The sequence below is a fragment of the Salmo salar genome, chromosome ssa09 (genome assembly GCF_905237065.1).
Source record: "Salmo salar chromosome ssa09, Ssal_v3.1, whole genome shotgun sequence".
Lineage (NCBI taxonomy): Eukaryota > Metazoa > Chordata > Actinopteri > Salmoniformes > Salmonidae > Salmo > Salmo salar.
The window spans coordinates 137,716,582-137,740,616 of record NC_059450.1 but is presented as its reverse complement, the minus strand read 5'-3'; the positions used below and the strand labels follow the sequence as shown (position 1 = coordinate 137,740,616).

Sequence of the window (24,035 nt, the reverse complement as noted above, 5' to 3'; positions counted from 1 at the left end):
TTGCATTAGGAGGAACCCAGGGCCAACCGCACCAGCATATGGTCTCACAAGGGGTCTGAGGATCTCATCTCGGTACCTAATGGCAGTCAGGCTACCTCTGGCGAGCACATGGAGGGCTGTGCGGCCCCCCAAAGAAATGCCACCCCACACCATGACTGACCCACCACCAAACCGGTCATGCTGGAGGATGTTGCAGGCAGCAGAATGTTCTCCACGGCGTCTCCAGACTCTGTCACATCTGGCACGTGCTCAGTGTGAACCTGCTTCATCTGTGAAGAGCACAGGGCACCAGTGGTGAATTTGCCAATCTTGGTGTTCTCTGGCAAATGCCAAACGTCCTTCACGGTGTTGGGCTGTAAGCACAACCCCCACCTGTGGACATCGGGCCCTCATACCACCCACATGGAGTCTGTTTCTGACCGTTTGAGCAGACACATGCACATTTGTGGCCTGCTGGAGGTCATTTTGCAGGGCTCTGGCAGTGCTCCTCCTGCTCCTCCTTGCACAAAGGCGGAGGTAGCGGTCCTGCTGCTGGGTTGTTGCCCTCCTACGGCCTCCTCCACGTCTCCTGATGTACTGGCCTGTCTCCTGGTAGCGCCTCCATGCTCTGAACACTACGCTGACAGACACAGCAAACCTTCTTGCCACAGCTTGCATTGATTTGCCATCCTGAATGAGCTGCACTACATGAGCCACTTGTGTGGGTTGTAGACTCCGTCTCATGCTACCACTAGAGTGAAAGCACCGCCAGCATTCAAAAGTGACCAAAACGTCAGCCAGGAAGCATAAGAACTGAGAAGTGGTCTGTGGTTACCACCTGCAGAACCACTCCTTTATTGGGGGTGTCTTGCTAATTGCCTATAATTTCCACCTGTTGTCTATTCCATTTGCACAACAGCATGTGAAATTTATTGTCAATCAGTGTTGCTTCCTAAGTGGACAGTTTGATTTCACAGAAGTGTGATTGACCTGGAGTTACATTGTGTTGTTTAAGTGTTCCCTTTATTTTTTTGAGCAGTGTATGTGTGGATTACTATTCAAAATACCAAGAAATCTCCAAGCTCAGTAGGACAACAAGTAAACATCATTACAGCACTAGTCAATCTTCGCAAGGCATGGGGTTCCTGACGTTTTGTGCTCCGACAATGGAAGACAGCTGGTGAGTCAATAAATGTCAAAGTTCTCTACCAGCTGGGAGTTCAAACATGTCACGTAGAGACCTAGATTTCCACAGTCAAACGGCCAAGCTGAGAGAGCAGTTCAGACTGTGAAGAACCTTCTGAAAAAAGCACAAGACAGCAACGGAGATCTTTACATAGCTCTCCTTGAGTACAGAACCGCACCCCTGGATGAAGTAGGTCTCTCTCCTGCACAACTACTAATGGGAAGAAGGCCGAAGACAAAGATTCCGACATCAAAGAGATTATTAAAGCCAGGACTCTATCAGCATGTCAAGAGCCGTCTCACAAGCAGACAACAGAGACAAAAATACTATTTTGACCAAGGCACACGTAAGATTTTGGTGATGAAGGAAGGAGAATGAGTCAGGATCAAACAAGACAACAAATGGCAACCAGCAATTGTACTTGGAAAACATGACCGGCCAAGCTCATACATAGTACAAACACCAAACGAGAAGGAACCAGAGACACCTGTTAAAAACACATGAAACCACACACCCAGAGAGACACTCCGAAACCAAAATGGACTTACCTTATCCTGTGGAAAGAGAACCTGAAAAGTGTCAGCCTGAAAGAAAACTACTCATCTGTGTGTTCTCCAGTACCAACAACACCAAAACAAACAGCGGAAAGCAACAATATAAACACTGAAATCAACTTGTTATTTAAAAAAAAAATTTATTTCACCTTAATTTAACCAGGTAGGCCAGTTAGAGAACAAGTTCTCATTTACAACTGCAACCTGGCCAAGATAAAGCAAACCAGTGCGACAAAAACAACACTGAGTTAAACATTGAATAAACAAACGTACAGTCAATAACACAATAGAAAACATCTATATACAGTGTGTGCAAATGAGGTAAGATTAGGGACGTAAGGCAATAAATAGGCCGTAGTGGCGAAGTAATTACAATTTAGTGATTAAACACTGGAGTGATAGATGTGCAGAAGATGAATGTGCAAGTAGAGATACTGGGGTGAAAGGAGCAACAACAACAAAAATAACACTATGGGGATGAGGTAGTTGGATGGGCTATTTACAGATGGGCTATGTACAGGTGCAATGATCTGTGAGCTGCTGTGACAGCTAACGCTTAAAGTTAATGAGGGAGATATGAGTCTCCAGCTTCAGTGATTTTAGAAATTAGTTCCAGTCATTGGCAGCAGAGAACTGGAAGGAAAGGTGGCCAAAGGAGTAATAGGCTTTGGGGGTGACCAGTGGAATATACCTGCTGGAGCACGTGCTACGGGTGGGTGCTGCTATGGTGACCAGTGTGCTGAGATAAGGCGGGGCTTTACCTAGCAAAGACTTATAGATGACCTGGAACCAGTGGGTTTGGCGACAAATTTTAAGCGAGGTCCAGCCATTGAGAGCATACAGGTAGCAGTGGTGGGTAGTATATGGGGCTTTGGTGACAAAACGGATTGCGCTGTGATAGACTGCATCCAATTTGCTGAGTAGAGTGTTGGAGGCTATTTTGTAAATGACATTGCCGAAGTCAAGGATCGGTAGGATAGTCAGTTTGTTATGCATGTTTGGCAGCATGAGTGAAGGATGCTTTGTTGCGAAGTCTAACCAGATGCCTAGGTATTTGTAATTGTCCACATATTCTAAATCAGAACCGTCCAGAGTAGTGATGCTAGGCGGGCGGGCAGGTGAGGGCAGCGATCGGTTGAAGAGCATGCATTTAGTTTTACTTGCATTTAAGAGCAGTTGAGAGGCCATGGAAGGAGAGTTGTATGGCATTGAAGCTCGTCTGGAGGTTAGTTAACACAGTGTCCAAATAAGGGCCAGAAGTATAGAGAATGGTGTCGTCTGTGTAGAAGTGGATCAGAGAACCACCAGCAGCAAGAGCGACATCATTGATGTATACAGAGAAAAGAGTCAGCCCAAGGCATATTGACATCAAGGAGAGGCATGCGTAGCCGAGTGATCATAGGGACCAGTGGGTAGCTAGGCGAGCTGGAGACACAGCGATTCAGACAGCTAGTGGGCCGGGGATAGCAGGCTAGCAGAAGGTCCTTAGGGGGACGTCGCGATGGAAGAAGTATGTTGTAGCCCCCTCGAACAGTTACGTTGGCAGACCAGTCGTGTTGGATCGGCAGGGCTCCGTGTAGGCAGTGAAAGGGTCCAGGCCAATTGGCAAAATAGGTATTGTAGCCAAAGAAATTGGCTGATGGTCCTCTTCAGCTAACAGTCCGATATCCTCTAGACAGCTAGCAGGCCGCGGCTAGCAGGTTAGCGGATGGGCCTTCGGTTGACATCGCGACGGAGGAGCCTGTTGAAACCCCTTGGGCGGATTACGTCGGTAGACCAGTCGTGATGGATCGGCGGGGATACGTGTCAGCAGAAAAGGGGTCCAGACCAATTGGCAAAATATGTATTGTAGCCCAAGGAGTGGCTGATGGGCCTCTTCAGCTAGCCGGGAGATGGGCCTAGCACGAGGCTAGTTCCAGGCTCACTGGTGCTTGCTTCGGGACAGAGACGTTATCCAGGGGGTAGCCACTCGGATAGCAGCTAGCTAGCTGCGATGATCCAGGTGAAAAGGTTCAGAGCTTGCGGTAGGAAACCGGAGATGTGGAGAAAGGAGGGGTGTATGCTGGGTGAACAACATTCAGAAATCTCTTCCAATACACATTGCCTGTGAGCATCAGAGGTGAACCAGTTGCATACAGAGCTCGAGCAAGACTTTCATCAGCATTTCTCTGGCTACGTTACTCCATTGAGTCAAAAAAACTTCTGAGTCCAGGAGGACCATGAGCTGTTGCTATCGACAAGGTGTCTGATTCATCATTTTCACCTCAAATAGAAGTAGAGGGACTTTTGTCAGAGGTTGCTTGTTGTGAGCGCTGAGGGAACTTTATGCACTTGGCCAGATGATTCTGCATCTTTGTTACATTCTTCACATATGATTTGGCACAGTATTTGAAAATGTACACAGCTTTTCCTTCTACATTAGCTGCAGTGAAATGTCTCCACACATCAGATAGTGCCCGTGGCATTTTCCTGTACAGATTAGAAAAAAACGGTCAAAAAACCCCAACTACAATTCCATGTACAGATAAATAGTTAAGCAGTTAGATTAAACAAGTCCTTTGTAAAATAAATGTTTTAAAATGAAACATGTATGGAAACTGTTGAATTAACAAGTTAGAAATGATTTAAACACACTTTGCTGTGGGCTACTATTTACTAGTTAACAAAGAAATCATGTATGTCATATATATTCACTTCACCCAGTATTGTAATCAATTCTTACCAGAAAGCATGTAGTCCTTGGCTCAGGCAGTGTAGTAGTGTGTGCAAGATCTTGAGAATCAGCTGTACATGTGATTAACCAAAATATGCCACAATACCTAGAATTCACTTATGTATATCCCACAAAAACTTTTTTTTTGTAACAGTATTTTTATTGGAGTTTCACAATTTTCACCCATATTAAGAGATACAACAACAAAGACAAGGCAAAAAAACAGCACTCACTTACACATATCCGTATGTATGCACGCACATACACACACACACACACACACCATTTTCCTCTCCCCGCTCAGCGCTTCTCTCACCCCATCCCCCTCATTGCGTCTCTCAATACATACATTTTAAACAAACAGAAACATAAATTAAAAAAAAAAAGCTCAGTTTAAACCAAGAAGTTGGGTTCCCCACATGGAACGTACAGTGTAATTCTGAAATACATAGATCACCATTCTAAGAGAATCCTTGCAGCATAATAGCTGATACTTCAGGTTCTAGGTAATTTAGGTAAGGTTCCCATACTTTGTAGAACTGATCTGTCTTAGAATGCAATGTACATGTCAGATATTCCAGCGGCACCCATTCAAATAGTATCTTATGCCAATCTTTAATAGAGGGAACCTTATCACTAATCCACTGTAAAAGTATGTTTTTCCTCGCTGCGAAGGTGAGGATGTTGTAAAGCCTCCTCTTACCCACAGAAGTAACATGCCTACTAGCGAGACCTAACAGTAGAGAAACTGGGTCCAATTCTAGATCGACCCCTAGGATCTTTTAAATTTCTTGCAGAACGCCAGACCAATATCTTTGTATTTTGGTACATGACCATAAACAATGTGTTAGGGTGCCTGTATCAGTTTTACATTTAAGATATTGAGGAGAAGAGGAAGAGGGGCTAAAAGCATGTCTGCGATTTGGGGATATATGCAATCTGTGTATTATTCTTAATTGAATTGCTCTAGTACGATTACATATAGATATTGTTTTTGCATATTTCCAAATGTCCTCCCACATCTCTTCGTCAATAGTAACAGACAGTTCTTTCTCCCACACTTGTTTCACCCTCTGTGTCGACAGCAGAAAAGGACCTTAAAGCATCATAAAACAGTCTTACAGACATTTTCCTTTGTGGGAAAAAAAGCATTCTTTCAATGACAGACATATCAGGGTTGCCAATTAAGGTGGTGCTCTTCAGAATATAATGTCTTACTTGTAGGAAACGGAAAAAGTCCTGCTTTGGGAGTTGATATTTCTCGACCATCTGCTCAAATGACAATAAAATCTTATCCGCAAATAAGTCATTTAGTCTGCGTATGCCCTTATTAAGCCAAAAGTTAAAGCCGGCATCCAGCAATCCTGGGCCAAAATCTGGGTTGTTAAGAATTGGGGTAAGAGCAGAGGTTAGTTTGGACCTTTCCTATTTTGAAAGAGAAGTCTCAATGTCTAACCAAATAGAGCAGTCATCATTTGTGATCCAGTCAGAAATATAACATAGGTGGGCACACCACTGATAGAACCTGATATTGGGCAGATCCAAGCCACCCATAGAACTTGGCAGCTGCAATATTGCCATCTTAAGTCTTGGCTTGTGTTTACTCCATATAAAGGAACTTAGCCATCCATTTACATCCTTTATTACCTTATTGGAGAGTAATACTGGGATCATTTGGATTGGGTAAAGTAGCCTAGGTAAAATGTTCATTTTCAAGAGGGATATTCTACCCAACCATGAAATCGGAAGAGAGTTCCAGCGCTCCAGATCCTGTCTTATTGTGTCAAACAAGGGAACAAAATTGGCTTTGTACATTTGTTGGAATTTAGGAGTTACAAATATACCCAGATACGTAAAACCTGAGGGAGATCATTTAAAAGGGAAGGGGGGGAGAAGTATTAGGTACAGAGTGAAGGTTACCAAGTGGCATAGCCTCTGATTTAGTTAGGTTAATCTTGTAGCCTGAGAATTCACTGAATAATTCAATAATATTAATAAGAGATGTGATTGAAGTCTCGGGATTAGAAATGAATATCAGGACATCATCAGCATACAAGCTTATTTTATGGTGAACATCACCAATGAGCAGCCCCTCGGCCAGTGGTTCCATAACGAGTGCAAATAGGAGGGGGGACAAAGGACAGCCCTGTCTGGTACCTCTGTGTATAGAGAAGCTATTTGACCTTAGTCCATTAGTAAGGACAGCAGCCTGAGGATCATCATATAAAACTTTCACCCATTTTATAAAGTTGTCCCCCAGACCAAATTTATTCAGAGCAAAGAATAGGTAAGACCACTCCACACGATCAAATGCTTTCGCAGCATCTAGGGAGAGCACAAGACCATCCATAGCACTTCGTTGGTAGACTTGAATTACATTAAGAAGCCGTCTGACATTGTTACATGACCTACGGCCCTTAATGAAGCCAGTTTGGTCTCCTTTCACAATTAGTGGCAGTGAGTCCTCTAATCTTGTGGCTAGAATTTTAGAAAGCAATTTTCTATCCACATTCAGAAGGGAAATTGGTCTGTACGAGGAACAAGACTCCGGACATTTTCCCTTTTTGAGAATAAGTGATATGTTGGCTTCTCGCAGCGTTTGGGGGAGCTGGTCATTTGAAAATGAGTGGTTAAACATATCACGCAATGGCTCAAGGATCAGGCCATGGAACTCTTTATAGAACTCACTACAAAACCCGTCTGGTCCTGGGGCCTTACCATTTTGCAGATTCTTAATTGCGAACATTATCTCTTCCTCAGTAATAGGGGCATTAAGGAGAGACCTCTGTACTTCGGAGATAGTAGGGAGCTCAATCTTAGAAAAGAAGTTCTCCATTAACTTGGGTGCGTCATTTGGCAGTTCTGAGGCATAAAGATTTGCATAAAATGTCTTAAATTAGTCATTTATCAATTTATTTTCATATAAATGATTGCCATCAGAATCAGTAATAGCCGCAATTGACTGTGAGTCAGCTCTCTTTTTAGCTAGGTACGCCAAGTACTTTCCTGGCTTATCGCCATGTTCATATAGCTTTTGCTTGACAAATCTCATTTTCTTTTCAGCGTCCTGTGTTAGGAGAGAGTCCAACGTTGATCTAAGGACTGATATTTCCTTTAATAGGGCAGGAGTCGGAGTTTTAATGTAGTCCTTCTCTTTAGTTCCTAATTCACCCTCTAGTGTTTTTTGCTTTTCACGCTTTTTCCGCCTCTTAGTGGCTACGTATGACATAATCAGACCCCTGGCGTACGCCTTACAGGTTTCCCAAAGGAGTGAGGGGTTATCTGTTGATTGAGAGTTAATAGAGAAAAATGCTTTAAACTCTGTAATAAAATATGATGTGAATGTATGGTCTTTAAGAATGGTTGTATTCAACCTCCAATGTCTTGACTGATTGAATGCCACGTTGAGTTTTATGTCCAGGATCACCTCCGCATGATCAGATATGACTATGCTTCCTATCCTAGCGGATAAAACAGACTGCAGCGACTTCCTGGGCATAAAAAAGTAATCTATTCTAGTCTGACATCCATGAGGTGCAGAGAAAAAAGTGAACTCTCTGTTGGAGGGATGAAAAGCTCTCCAAACATCAGCATACCCCAGATCATCACAAATAGCTGTAAGTGACTTAGCTTGAGGAGAGAGTGAGGCTATACCGCTGGGAAATTTATCAATAAGGGGGTTCAACAAACAATTAAAATCTCCTCCAACCACTGCAGTGTCTGAGTTTAATTCTGAAAAGTCTAGAAATACCTTAGTGACGAAGTCAGGGGGGTGGGCAGGGGGGAAGTAAATATTCATTATGGAAATGTTCTGCCCTTGTAAAGTACCATTAATTATAACAAAGCGACCCAATTTATCTTTCACACACTTCAAGACCTTAAGTGGTAGGTTATTTTTCACAAGAATTGCTACACCTCTACTTCTGGATGTAAATGATGAGAAAAACACTTGACCAAACCCCCCTTGTAATTTCAGATGCTCCTTATCATCCAAATGAGTTTCTGGCAACAGGGCAATATAAATATTTTCTTTTTCAAAAAAGACAGTACCTTCTTCCTTTTAATGGGGTTATGGCTCCCTCTAATGTTCCATGTACATACACGTAGTCTGTTACCTGCCATTGCGCTTTGACCATTCAATATCCAGACTGAATCCTACTGTAAAAATGGGGTAGTACCTTTTTCCATGTGTTGAACTCTCCTCTATCTCACTGAGCATAAACAAACGATATGAACCCTGAACTCGAACTATACTAAACCCAAAAATTAAACATGTAAAGATCCAAAAGGGGTTTTCCCACTAGCTAACATGCAGGGGATTTCAACCTTCCAATGTAGACTCTTAAGTCCGCATTGCCACTCAATAGCCTCATCCTTTATATATGTGGAAATTAAAATCAATAGAAGAAGATTGAGGCTCTTCCACCTAAAACCAAGCCTGGGCACCAATATAGATTCATACATATCTCAGTCTGAGCTATAGCGGCAGTTACTTTAGCAAGAAAAATAATAACGATACGAATATTACTGAACAGGAGCACATGAGAACTTACACCACTGTTTCATGATCAGATTCAAATAAAATAAAACGTTATCCAATGCTGCGGAGGTGCAGCTTAAAGTTATTTACCCGAGAGAGTCAATAAACGCAGCAGCTTCTTCAGGTGTGTAGAGTTTTTAAGCGATCTGTTGACCTTAATCTTCAATGTGGCCGGGTACAGCAGTGCGTAGTCCATCTTCATTCTCTTGAGTCGAGCCTTCACCTCAAACGCTTTGCGCCTTCGTACAACCGCTGTGGAATAATCATTGAAGAATGAGACCTTTGGACCTTTACGTTGACTACCGTCAGAACCGATGTTTCTAGCCGCATCCATGACGCGCTGCTTGTCGGTAAAGTTGTGGAACTTTATAACCACTGGTCGTGGGCGCTGATTGGGACCGGGTATTGGTGCTTGAGAGCGATGGGCTCTGTCTAGCTTCACACGACCAGCCTTAGTGTCCATTTGCAGGTAGCCAGGGATCCATTCCTCAAAAAATGTTACTGAACGTGTCCCTTCAGAATTTTCCGGGAGTCCCACAACACGGATATACCATCTGCATCCTCGATTATCCAAGTCGTCAATGTGCTCCGCCATTTCGCGCACCTGTTTCTCAAGTGCTTTTATCTTAGTGTCCATAGATGTAGTTGAAGTTTTCACAGTAGCAATTCTTCCTTCCGCCTCATCAACACGTTTGACAACCCTCTGTAGTTCAGCTGAATGGCCTGCTATTGCTTCCAGGACTGTTCTTATCTTAACATTGATCACTTTAGTAATGTTATCCGTCATCCTTTGAATCACCAGGTCCATTGTGCCTGGATCCGCAATGTTGTTAGCTTCGCTAACGTTAGCTAGCTCCTCCTGCACATCTACAGGGATGGCGGTTTTGGTCGACTTCTTAGTAGTTCTGTTGGGCATGTTGTTGGAGATTTTTGAGAAATAGCCGTCAAGGCTCATTGTAGGGTAACTTATTTAGCCAATTCTACCACTTTTTCAAGCTAGGAGATTAATGTAAGAATATACATTTACGAATGCCGCGTGAGCTCGCTGAAACACCGCGTTCTCTCTACGGCGCCATTTTGTCCCCCTATAAGCTAACTTTTTTAAATGAATTTAAGCATAATTACCAAAATTCCCGGGCTTAACTTCCCATGGAAAAATTCTGGAAATTTACCGGAAAGTTTCCGACCCTTTGCAACCCTATGTCTGGCCATCCCCTTTTAACTGTTTCTGTGACCAGTCTTAACTCTTCATCTTCTGCTGTTGCTGTTTTGAATTGCTGCCATTTCTCTTCTGAAACAGGAAGTTGATGAGCGATGTACTTTACATCCAGCTCACCATCCAGCAATTTCTCTCTCTGTTCCTTCAGGTATGCTTAGCTCAGTGCATCAGCGATGTACATCTCCTTTCCTGGTTTGTATTTCACATGTAGACAGTATCTCTGTAGTTTAATCAGCTTTCTCTGCAGTCTGGCTGGTGCTTTCTGGAGCAACTTCTGGAAGATTGTTTCCAAGGACTTGTGGTCTGACTCCACCTGGATCTGGTTTCCATACAGGTACTGATGAAACTTCTCACAGTCATACACCATCGCCAGTAGCTCTTTTTCAATTTGAGCGTATCTCTTTTGACAGTCTGAGGGATCTTGACCCATATGCGATTGGCTGACCATCTTGCAGGATCACAGCTCCCAAGCCTTCTGAGCTGGCATCCACAGATAGTGTCACTGTTGATAAAACATTTTTTACATCGTAGTACTTTAACACTGGCGCATTGCTGACAAGTGTTTTCAAGCTTTTGAAGCTGTTACTGTGAAGACTCTCAGCACCACTGAATGTCTCCTTCCAGCAGTTGTGTGTCAGTAGTGTGCTGATATCTGAGAGATTTTGGATGAACTTTGCGAGATACTGCAACATTCCCATGAACCTCTGAAGTGTTGCTTTGTCCTCTGGCTCTGGCATTTCTTGTATTTCTCTGACCTTTTCGGAGTCTGGTTTCAGGCCTTTGTTTAACACATGTCCAATTTAGCGAATTTCTGTCATTCTGATTTTGCACTTTCAGTTTCAAGTTAATGCTTCTCAGTCTGTCTAGTAGCTGTCTCAGTCTCCAGTCGTGCTGCTTGGTGTCATCACCCCAGACAAGAATGTCATCCATGATTTTCATGACACCTTCCAAATGCTGGGCGAGGCATCTCTGGAACACCTCTGGAGCGGACGCGATTCCAAACAGCAGTCTCTTGAATGAATACCTCCCAAACGGCGTATTGAACGTGCAGAGTCGGGAGCTCTCTTCATCCAGTTGGATTTGCCAGAATCCTTGGTTTGCATCAACTACTGAAAATACCTTGGCGTTAGGGATTTCAGCAACAGCATTTCCCTGTCCTTTGTTCAAGCTTGAATATTCTCTGTACTAAGCTCATTTGCAGACAAGCTGATCTTCCAAGTATTGCAGGTGCATCTTATTCTATCACTTGAAATTCCAGTTCAAACACTTTCTCTTTGTATTGACATTTGAGTGTTTTCTTGCCCTTTGGCTCCATCTGGTGGCCTGAATACGTCACTAGCAGTCGGATTTTTGCATGGAATCGCCACTCACATTCACTGTCAGCGTTTTCAAGTCTCTCATGGACAAGACATTACACTCAGCTCCTGTATCCAGCTTAATAGTATGTTTGTGGTTGTTTATTTTCAGTGTTTCTGGCCACTGCTCATTCTCAGTATTTTTCTCATTGACATTCACTAGCCACATTTTTCTTGGCTCACAATACGTTCGGAAAAGCTATTTTAATACATCCAAGTCCTCTACATCATCATCAAAATCAAAAGTATTGGATACCTTGATTGCATCATCTCCGGCTACATGCAGGAATGTGGCACATTTCACTTTTTCTGATTTCTTGGAGAAGCCACTGGCGATGATATAGAGGTTGAATTTCTAGATCCACATATAAAGGTTGAATTTCTGGATCCACACTCCAATTTTCGGCTACATTTCCCTCTAGGTTCAGCGTAGTTGGCGGTCTCATTTGTTTGATATTTTGGAATGTTGAGCTTTCCTTGTATTACTTTTTAACTTCTGACACCATCTAATATATTAGCACACTGAGGCAGGGATTTGGGTAGAATAACAAAATTTATCAGATGTCATGGGTCAAGTGCAAGTACAGATGATCACGTAGGAATTAGTAACAGTGCCACCCTCAGGCACTCCAGGTAAGTACATGTACATACATGACACCTCAAATACACTACAAGTTTTACATTTCCTGCATTTCAGGAAAGTACTCCTGCAACAGGGTGAACAAATTAAGGTCCTACATATGTACAGTATTTCTTACACTCTTCTTTTTTGACTGGAATTGTGTTGTTTATTGGTAATAAGTGTAGCAATTATTCCAGTTTAAAATAGTTTAGCAAAATACTTTACTCATCAGATGGTGCTGCTGTCTCCTCTTGTTGTAATAAAACGAGTCTGTGACCGTGGTTGCGGGACACATTTTTTGGGTGTGCCCTTTTTTTTGGAGTACATGGCCCCCAAAAGATCTTTTCACGTCACTGATGGGCAGTGAATTCTATTCGCGACAGCCAGGGTGGTGCTAGCCTCGGGATTCGCTAGCGAGCGCTGTTTCGTTCCTCAGGAACGCAAGCATACCATAGACAAGTGCTTGCAGCGTGCATTCGTAGAGGGAACAAAAATCAAGACTTCGGACACACTTGTGTTGGAGCGCACCAAAGCACCTTTCTACACCCACACAGCCTACGGAAGTGAAGAGTATCTGGTCACAGGTCAGTAGATCGTTAAACTGATACATCAGTCATTCAGCCTATTCATTTTCATCAGGAAACTACTCGAAATGTAGCTATGTGTTAACATCTATCTGTGCATGTTGACGGGAGAATGTACAGACAGCTAGTAAGGTTACTAAGGAAACGCATCCAGAGCTCTTAAAAAAATCCATGCTGTAGGCTAGGTTGGAGATGGTAAACATTATTTTAGCCTTTCTGTGTCTGTCATCCTCATCAGAACACTTCAGGACAAACAGGTACGTTCATTTTATTTTGCTACTGTAAAAAAAGAGTTTGTAACACACTGAATCATGAATACAGTGTTTTATAAGCCCATTGCCCATGTGAGCTGGGCACCCTGAAGATGCAAGACACTAATAATAAATAAAATAAATACAAAGCCCGTAGGCTTATTCCTACACAAGTTAGCTGGTCTAGTTAGGCATGCTCTGCTACACTTGATTATGCCTACTTACCTTTTTTTGAAATGAATGATTATTCTAAATTCTCTCTTAAAGCAATAGGCTATATATACCTAAACTATTAGTTTTGTATTTCTCTTAGGCTACCTGCTGATTTAGAAAATATGGAATTCCATTTTTGGTGTGTGTTTTGTTGGGTCTTTTCGGAAGTGAAAGTGCATTGTTCCCATGCCACCCAAGGTCTTGGATTAATTGGCACTGGCTTAGGACAGGCGATCATGAACGAGGCCATGACGTTGGTGCCACATGGCCATAATACTTCCCACCCAGCATACAAGAGCCCCTAAGTCCCTCTACCCCCAGGCCTCTACCCTGCACCCATGAGCCCCGGAGTCCCTCTACCCCCAGGCCTCTACCCCGCACCCATGAGCCCCGGAGTCCCTCTACCCCGCACCCATGAGCCCCATAGTCCCTCTACCCCCAGGCCTCTACCCCGCACCCATGAGCCCCAGAGTCCCACTACCCCCAGGCTTTGTGCCCCCTAAGGATACTGTGATGATGCCTGCCCCTCTCAGACCACTAGCCTGCCCTCCAGGACTGGAATACCTGACTCAGATCAACCAGCTCCTCATCCATCAGAAAGTGAATCTGGCTGAAGTGGTTCTGGGCTGGGAGGTGAAACATAACAACATTGTAAAGAACAATGTCGGGCAGCAAGTGTTTGCTGTAGCAGAGGAGAACGACTGCTGCACTCTACAGTTCTGCGGCCCCGCAGGACTGTAAACTCCTGCTGCTTCCCCTGCTGTCTGCAAGAGCTGGAGGTGCAGAGTCCCCCTGGTAGCCCTATAGGATGCGTGGTGCAAAACTGGCACCCTTTCTACCCTTAACTTACCATGCAGAACGAAAGGAGAGAACCCCAGTTCAAGATCAAGGGGCCGTTTTGTGACTAGATGCGGACCAGATGTTGTCTTTGAGGTGAAGCCAGTGGATGAGACAACGGCAGTGGGGAAGATCAGTAAGAAATGGGTTCGATTGCTTCAGGAAGTTGTCACAGATGCAGATAACTTTGCAATCTCCTTCCCCATGGACCTGGAAGTGAAGATGAAGACGCTGTTGCTGGGAGCCTGCTTCCTCATCGACTTCATGTACTTTGAGAAAAATAAATAACTTAATGTCTCAAATGAACCTTTACTCCCACACTTTCTACTGTTAGTGGACTATGATAACTCTTGAATGTGAAATAAATGAATGATCCTCTCCTTAACACTTTTCTGTATAATTAACGTTTTTTTAATGAACTCTCTATTGTTCTGACATACAATGTATCATAAGTGCACCTTCTAAGTAGGCTACAGTAATAAAGTGGATGAATTAAAAAGATAGGTGCATGGCTGTAGACATTAGAATGCACAGTATTTTCATACAATTGACAGCGTGACGACACTAGCGGTTAGGGCGTCATTGTAAATAAGAATTTGATCTTAACTGGCTTGCCTAGTTACATAAAGGTTAAGCAAAAAATGTAAAATTCTCTGCTCTGTTTGGTGCAAGGTGAAGTCTCAAAGCCATTGCAGAGTCTAGTGGAGTGAAAATCTACCCTACGTGTGTGGCAGGGCCTGAGGAGAGGCCACTGTCAAGAACGAGAGCTAAGAGTGGTCTCAGGGTACATACATTAGGCTCAGGATCCAAGATTGATGTACGTACTAAAGACTATATTTGAAACTCATAATTAAAATAACACACTTTCAGTTGACAACTTATGATTTAGCAAACAAAGGACAACAGAACATAGTAACCCACTATCTCCTGGACCTCTTTTCACTGAATAAATGCAGCAGGTGATATCCCAGATTATGCCTTTAACATTCTATTAACGTCACATTTCAACATACTTTACGTTTAGCATCATTGGATGGAAGTCCTAAATTCACACTGTTTTTGTTTCATTTCAATCCTAGTGTTGTTCAGTGGGCAGAAAATGGCACCCATAGGGTTAGAAATGTAATCAACCTCTTCTACTTCTCTCAAGTTACATGAAGTCGATTTAGAAGCAGGCTCCCAGCAACACCGCCTTTACCTTCACATCCAGGTCCATAGGGAAGGAGATTCCAAAGTTATCTGCATCTGTGAAGACTTCCCGTAGGAATCCAACCCACTGCTTACTGATCTGCCCCAGCACCACTGTCTCATCCAGAAACTTCACATCAAAGTTGATCTTGAGCTGGGGCTCTCTCCTCTTGATCTGCACAGTGAGTTTGGGCAGGTAAGGGTGCCACTCCTGCACCACATAGCCTATGGGGCTACCAGGGGGACTCTGCACCTCCAGCTCTTGCAGGCAGCAGGGGAAGCAGCAGCAGTCACACCTCAAAGGCCGCATCAGGGTCATCACTTCCTCTCCCAGGTTGTCCTGGATGTGAAGGGTGAAAGGTCGGTCTCGGCCCAGAGTGCAGCATTCCTTCTCTGCTACAGCAAACACTTGCTGCCCGACACTGTTCTTTACAATGTAGTTATGTTTCACCTCCCAGCCCAGAACCACTTCAGCCAGATTAACTTTCTGATGGATGAGGAGCTGATCAATTTAGTCAGGTTTTCCAGTCCTGGAGGGCAGGCTTGTGTTCTGAGAGGGGCAGGCATCATCACAGGATCCTTAGGGGGCACAAAGCCTGGGGGTAGAGGGACTTTGGGAATCATGGGCGCGGGGTAGAGGCCTGGGGGTAGAGGGACAACGGGGCTCGTGTTTGCTGGGTGGGAAGCATTATTGCGCATACCTCGGCCATGATTGCCTGTCCTAAGCCAGCAGGGCCAGGGATCATCACAGGAGCCTGAGGGGTGTAGTCTCGGATCCTCCATCCTCAGGGTCTGGTGGGCAGTATGGCACCTTCCTGTAGTGGCTGGCATGGATCCAAGTAGACCTATTAGCTACGCGAACAGCAACACCTGGTATGGTCCAGTCCACCTCTGCTGGTTCCAATGCCTTCATCTCAGGTCTCACCACCACTCAGTCACCTGGTTGCAGTTTGTGCAGGATCCCCACCAGAGGCTGGGGCAGAGCTGCTTTCACCCTGGGAAAAATAGTCTTCAGAACATTGTTTAGAGCAGTACAATAACTTATCATGTCATTGTCGCAGACCCTCAGGTTCAGCTTGTTCTGTAGGAAAGGGGCCAGGATCTCCTGGGGGGCCAACCCAGTTGTTATGTGTGCCCGCCCCCTCATGTACATCAATGCGAGTGGCATTACCGTGACCCAAGGGAGGCCAGTTCCTGCCATGAGTTTCACCATCGTAATGTTCAAACAATTCAAAATATGAATTTATACTTTCAGTTCTACTTTCCAATGAACTTCTCATTTCCTTTCTTTCCCACTGTCTTTGTTACTTTCTATTAACTACATATCTCTTCCTCTCAAATACCTGACTTTCCATTTTACAATCTCTACTATACTCTACCGCTGTCTTTAATAATGCGTTACTCTACCAGGTAAATCTACCACTCCCAACTTTTGACACATGGTACTGGTACTTGTTACGAACCGGCTCAGAGTTCGCAACAAAAGGGAGACAACGTGGAGACAAGGAGTATCAAAAATATATATTTATTAGCTACCACAACCAAAAACAACAAGGTGTCTGCATGGAGAGAGTCTTCCCCAATGACTGTGGAAGAGGTCTCTTTATCCTGGGACACAGCCGGGCCCAGGTGCTTCCCATTTAGCTGACGACCCTTCCAACTCCGCCCACCGGCATCCTAACAAGGAAACAAGAACAGAGAGAATACGGCAGACAGAGTGGGAGGGTCGTCACATACTGGCCATGCGCCAACTTAGCAAGGTAGGGAAAACAAGAACGTGGCAGAGTTGGCAGCCCAGCCGGGCCCAACCACAGTTTCTGCACATTGTCATATGTACACAGCCTCTTCCACTTCCTCAGCTCGACAGGACCTACAGAAGATCGCAAGTCTGAAATGTCATTGGGGGAGAATAGATTCATAATAGGATGTGAACCCATCTGCAACGCAGGAGAATCAGTAGACACAGCTGCTGCTTTGGCTGCCAAATCAGCCATTATGTTGCCCTTGGAGAGTTAGTATGAGCCAAACATTTACATATAGCTATTTCCGAAGGGAGAGGATAGCTTTCAATAGGTTATCAACAAGTTTCCAATGAGTAATAGTTTTCCCAGGGGACGTGAGGAACCCACGCTGTTTTCACAATGTAACAAAATCATGTACTACCCCAAATGCATAGCGGCTATCTGTGTAGATAGTAACTGACTTATCCTTCGCCAGTATACAAGCTCTTGTGATTACAAAAAGTTCTACAGCCTGCGCTGAGAGATGTGGTGGCAATTTAGCACTTTCAAGTGTGGTTGCCGCTGTTGATACAGCATAGGCAACAAGTGGTTCTCCTTTCTCAGACCTCTGAGTGGAGCCATCTATAAAGATTTCCAATTCAGCATTCTGCAAAGGGACATCAGTCAAATCTGACCTTGGTTTAGATACAAGCTCCACCAGCGCTATGCAGTCATGGGTTTCTCCTGTCCTTAGTTGGTAACAATGTAGCTTGATTTAGCACAGTGCACCTTTTCAGGGTCACATGTGACATGGTTAGAAGCACATTCTGATAGTGCCTTGCTGGAGTCAGATGAGCAGTCTTAGCCTGTGAGATGAGAGCATAAACAGCGTCTGGTACATGCACAGTTAGTTCACACATAGCAACAATGTCAGCACACGCCAGTACAGCCTCGGTAGCTGCAGCAAACAACACACCAGACACACTCGCCACGCCATCCAATTGCTTAGAATAGTAACCCACTGGTCTCTGTTTCCCACCCATGGTCCTGAGTCAACACAGAAGACATAATCCCATTCTTCTTTCACACACAAACAGATTGAAAGGGTTTAGAATGTGTACAGGGAGACCCAGACATGGAGAAGTAGTCATGAGTTGTTTCAGTTTCGGCAGTCAGTCATTCAGGGGTCCATTTTATCTTATCATTCATAGCCATCTTGTGACCGTAAATGAGATCTAAGAAAGGCTGGACATCCTCGGCATAGTCAGGCAGCCACGCCCTACAGTACCCTGTCATACCAGTCTGTGACATCATGTGTCATTTGGTAACAGGCTATGGGACAGAGAGAATAGCTTGTACTCTCTCTGGACCCAGCTGTCTGCCATTGGGAGTGATCTAATTTCGCAAAATCCTTTACAGTTTGGGAGAGAAGTTGCAACTTTTAATTTTAATATAATATATATGTGCCAATGCAGCTGAAAAAAATTGCGGGGGACTCAATGTACCTCCTTCCGAGGAACGTGAAGCAAACCAGAACTGTGACTCTGGTGCACCGGGAGTACAAAAAAAACGCATTAGCCAAATCAATCACAGAGAACCATTCTGCTGTGGGTGGTACCGCCCCCAACAGAGTAGTAACATTAGGAACCACTGGGGCACGGGCAAAACTGCATCGTTCACAGGCCTTAAGTCCTGGACAAACTTCCAATTACCTGAAGGTTTTCTAACAGGCAAGATAGGGGTGTTACAGGGTGATTCTGGACAGGGAATTAAAGCGCCATTAGCTAACACGGATGCATGAACAGGGTAATATCTGCTATTGCCTCAGTACTGAGTGGATACTGTGCTCTAGACGGGTGCCTGGTATCTTTAGGAGTGACTACCATTGGCTCAGCTCCCTTCATTCTCCCAAAATCATACTTGTCCCTTGCCCATAGGCATTCAGGAACCCCTCTCAGGAGGGGCGAGTCTTCACTCAACAACATGATATTGGTAGAAAAAGAAACCTGATCAACCCCATGCACACCCCTCTCAGTTGGCGTTTCCCAACAGAATGGGTAACAACTTGTCAGTGTGCTGGGTGAATAATTTGACCCATCAGGGCGCATCTCCCAGTCAATAGCATCAACCAAGCATTTCATCCACATTCCAGTATCTGCCCATTCTACTCTGTCTGATTTTGCCAGGGACACGTGGTGCGCTATCCTCAAACAGGTAGAGCTCTTTCTGTGTAGGGGTTAGATTAACCCCTAAAGCACAGAAATCCCTGCTACAGTATACACCCTCACACTGCACTGACTCATCCTGTAATGTAGCACACAGCCATTGCTTCTCATAATGGAGATCTCTTGTCAATGGTGCAAAATGGGAGGTGCAATGTATGCCCGCTTCAGACTTGAAACCGCCCTCGTAGCCCCAATTGGTTTTAGCCATTGAGAAAACACGAACAATATTGGGCACCTCATTATCAATATCCACTGAATAGTACCAGTCACACAGTTCTTACATCAGCATCAATTGCTCCCCTCCTCCTTCTCCTGTACTGTACAACTGTTAGCCCACTGGGACCACACGTTATGTTAATACCCAATTTACATAGGAGGTCTCTGCCCATGGAATTGACAGGGCAGTGATCAGAGAAGAGGAATTGATGCTGACATTTCTCTTCACAAAAGGAGACAGGCATAGTTACATGATCTCTGAATGGGAGGCCTGAAGCCCCTACAGATTGGACTGTTTCACTAGAAATGGGAGGCTTCTTATTAGCCTTACAGTCAATCACAGACATTGTAGCTTCTGTATCAACAAGAAATATTATTGACTCACCATTGACACAAGCCTCCACGGTTGGCACTACTCTGGGAAGGGTGTGACTCTTTAAAAACAAATGCTCTGGTTGCTCTGATGATTCAAACACAACTGTCCCTATCTTCTCATCAATACTCCTCCTGTCCCTGTCCTGGATTGTACAGGGTCGTCTGTGCAGGCATCCCCGTCTGCCAAGCCCCAGGTTGGCCTCTGCCTTGAGGGACTTCTTGTGGGCCCCTACTGTTGCTGTTGCTGGACCCCGTGAGGTAGCCCGCCCTGCCATTGGTTGGGGGGTGGCTGCCACGGCTGTTGTTGGACGGGGGGGCGTCCATGCAGGTGCTCCACTCCACTTCCACTTCCCTCTCCTCTGGGGTCTCAGTCCGCCCCACCTTTGCTCTTCTGTGGCTCAGAGCAGTCAGCAGCAAAATGACCCAGCTTCCTACAGTTGTAGCACTTGTGCCCGGCACCCCCACGTCCTGCCCCCACCGGAGCTGCACCCTGGTAGAACGTCAACTGAGCAGCCTGCAGCTTCTGTGTCTTCACCTTTTCTTCTTTATTTTTTTCTTCCTTCTGAGTACTTTGTTGTTTCTCAGCATGCTTGCAGTGCTGTACTCCCGTTGCTAATGGCTCAGTCTCCCAACTGATACAGGTAGTCCTCACAGCTATCTCCAGGTCCGGTGTTAGACCCCTCACCAGGGCATCTTTCAGCAGATCCCCATATGCATGTTCGTTTGGTCTGATACCACTATGTAGCCTGCAACAGGTCTCAAGTCTCTTTCTGAAAGCCTCCAGGCCCTCATCTTTCTTCATAGGGCATTCTCTGATGGCAGTCCAGTCGGTCTTGGTTGGATACATCTCGACAATCCTGGTGAGGAGCTCCATTATCTGGTCCTGGTACGCACCATTCTCAGCCCACAGGTAGTTGCAATCAAACTGTCCCTGTACATCCGCCCACCCGAGTCCCAATCAAACTGTCTCTACATCCGTCCACCCGAGTCCCAATCAAACTGTCTCTGTACATCCGCCCACCCGAGTCCCAATCAAACTGTCTCTGTACATCCGCCCACCCGAGTCCCAATCAAACTGTCTCTGTACATCCGCCCACCCGAGTCCCAATCAAACTGTCTCTGTACATCCGCCCACCCGAGTCCCAATCAAACTGTCTCTGTACATCCGCCCACCCGAGTCCCAATCAAACTGTACCTGTACATCCACCCACCCGAGTCCCAATCAAACTGTCTCTGTACATCTGCCTACCCGAGTCCCAATCAAACTGTCCCTGTACATCCGCCCACCCGAGTCCCAATCAAACTGTCCCTGTACATCCGCCCACCCGAGTCCCAATCAAACTGTCCCTGTACATCCGCCCACCCGAGTCCCAATCAAACTGTCTCTGTACATCCGCCCACCCGAGTCCCAATTAAACTGTCCCTGTACATCCGCTCACCCGAGTCCCAGTTTATTTTTACAGATATGGGCTATCTCGGTAGCAGATGGTTTGTATTGACCCACCAATACCCTGATCTCTGCTGAATATTTCACAGCGTCCTGGTAGGTCTTCTACAATGTCTTTGATTTCATCATGTCTCCACGTCCTCTGGACATACACAATTGGATTCCAGGCTGTGGCGGCAGCGTCATTGGCATTGTCAGGTTGACGCTGAGGGTTGGGACAGGCCATCAGAGGATATTGTTGATACAGGCCTGATGCTGGGTCGTACAGGGAGAGGGTAGAGGCACGCCTCTCCGTCCTGGCCCGTAGACGGTCCTTCAGTGGGAGAGTCAGCAGGGGTGCCCCTCTGTCCTCACTTTCCACACTGGAGCTGGGTGGAGGAGCCTTGAGAAAAGGATTGTTGGTCTTCATTCCCTTTTGGCGTGCTCCCCCCACTGCGTCTTCAGTGGGACGGGCCGGGGTCACCCTAGACCCTGTCAGGACTTCAGTCAGGCTTCGCGCCAGATGATCACCGGGGTGTTGGGAGATCACTGGGGTCGTCACCGGGGTGTTGGGAGATCACTGGGGTGATCACCGGGGTGTTGGGAGAGACAGGGGGTGGGGCAGCAGGTTGCAGTGGTTTGGCATCCGCCGGATCAGCTGGAGGCGGCGGAGGAGGCGGCAGATTCGGCAACATTGGATAGAGAGTTTGAGGAGTAGCATAGGGAGGGGGACAGTCTCTGTCATCATCATCTTTCCTATTCTTTCTGACTGTTTCATATTTTCCCTTCTTTTCTTCTTCCTCAATCTGAAATACCATATTCTGATGGGGCTTTCCCCGAAATGGGTCCTGTCTCTCCTTTTGTTTGTCAGCTTCCATTTCCCATTTCCTGAATTTTACCCAGTCTATTTGATCCATTTTCCCTAGTTTACCTTCTTTCTCTACCAATTTCTGTCTTACCTTGTCTAACAGCATCACACTTAGTGTCCCTGTCAAAGGAAAACCACCCTCTCTATGCCATAGAGAAACCTGTTCCAAAATATCCCTTCCCCACTTATCTACCATGACCTTCAAGGCTCCCATAGGACGGTCCGGAATGCCTGGTTCTTTGTCCACACACACTCAAAGATAACATAGACACACACAGGGGTAGACAAACAAAGAAAACCAGTTAGCACTGTTTATGATTTTATATTTTATCCATATGAACAGGGAAATTCATATCTTCATTATAATACTGCCAAGTTTGTGGCCCCAGAAGGGGGTATTATCTCCACACGAGGATATCGCCTACTGCGATTACTGTGGTATAGATTCTCTTATGTCTATCCAAATGTACAAAACTACCTACAGAGTACCGTGTCTTCTATCTAATTGTGTAACACGGTCCCAAAAATCCAATTTTACCTCGTATCTTTTAACCTCTATGGGCTAGGCGGGACGAATTCGTCCCACCTACGTAACAGCCACTTGAAGCCTGTGGCGCGATTTTCAAAACCTTAAAAATCCTATTACTTCAATTTCTCAAACATATGACTATTTTACAACTATTTAAAGACAAGACTCTCGTTAATCTAACCACACTGTCCGATTTCAAAAAGGCTTTACAACGAAAGCAAAACATTAGATTATGTCAGCAGAGTACCAAGCCAGAAATAATCAGACACCCATTTTTCAAGCTAGCATATAATGTCACATAAACCCAGAAGACAGCTAAATGCAGTACTAACCTTTGATGATCTTCATCAGATGACAACCCTAGGACATTATGTTATACAATACATGCATGTTTTGTTCAATCAAGTTCATATTTATATCAAAAACCAGCTTTTTACATTAGCATGTGACGTTCAGAACTAGCATACCCCCCGCAAACTTCCGGAGGAATTCGCTAACATTTTACTAAATTACTCACGATAAACGTTCACAAAAAGCATAACAATTATTTTAAGAATTATAGATACAGACCTCCTCTATGCACTCGATATGTCCGATTATAAAATAGCTTTTTGGTGAAAGCACATTTTGCAATATTCTAAGTACATAGCCCAGGCACCACGGGCTAGCTATTTAGACACCCGGCAAGTTTAGCACTCACCATAATCATATTTACTATTATAAAAGTTTGATTACCTTTTGTTGTCTTCGTCAGAATGCACTCCCAGGACTGCTACTTCAATAACAAATGTTGGTTTGGTCCAAAATAATCCATCGTTATATCCGAATAGCGGCGTTTTGTTCGTGCGTCCCAGACACTATCTGAAATGGTAAATCAGGGTCGCGCGCATGGCGCAATTCGTGACAAAAAAAATCTAAATATTCCATTACCGTACTTCGAGGCATGTCAACCGCTGTTTAAAATCCATTTTTATGCCATTTTTCTCGTAAAAAAGCGATAATATTCCGACCGGGAATGTCCATTTAGCTAAACTGAGGAAAGCTTTCGGTCGACGCGGGCACGCGCCTGAGTCTCACAGTACTGTAACCAGCCACTACCCAAACGCGCTACTTTGTTTCAGCCAGAGCCTGCAAAGCCACGATTCAGCTTTTTGCCGCCTTCTGAGACCCTATGGCAGCCGTAGGAAGTGTCACGGGACAGCTAAGATCCTCACTCTTCAATAAACAGAGACAAGAAGAACGACACCTTGTCAGACAGGCCACTTCCTGCCTGAAACCTTGTCAGGTTTTTGCCTGCCAAATGAGTTCTGTTATACTCACAGACACCATTCAAACAGTTTTAGAAACTTTAGGGTGTTTTCTATCCATATGTAATAAGTATATGCATATTCTAGTTACTGGGTAGGAGTGGTAACCAGATTAAATCGGGTACGT

The 24,035-nt window shown here is 44.9% G+C and overlaps 2 pseudogenes; one reads left to right on the top strand and one right to left on the bottom strand.

The window, feature by feature from the left end:
* Positions 1-13,732: 13,732 nt before the first annotated feature.
* Positions 13,733-14,358, top strand: LOC106613055 (phospholipid scramblase 2-like; annotated as a pseudogene).
* A 626-nt stretch (positions 14,359-14,984) lies between these two features.
* Positions 14,985-15,808, bottom strand: LOC106613104 (phospholipid scramblase 2-like; annotated as a pseudogene).
* Positions 15,809-24,035: the final 8,227 nt, after the last annotated feature.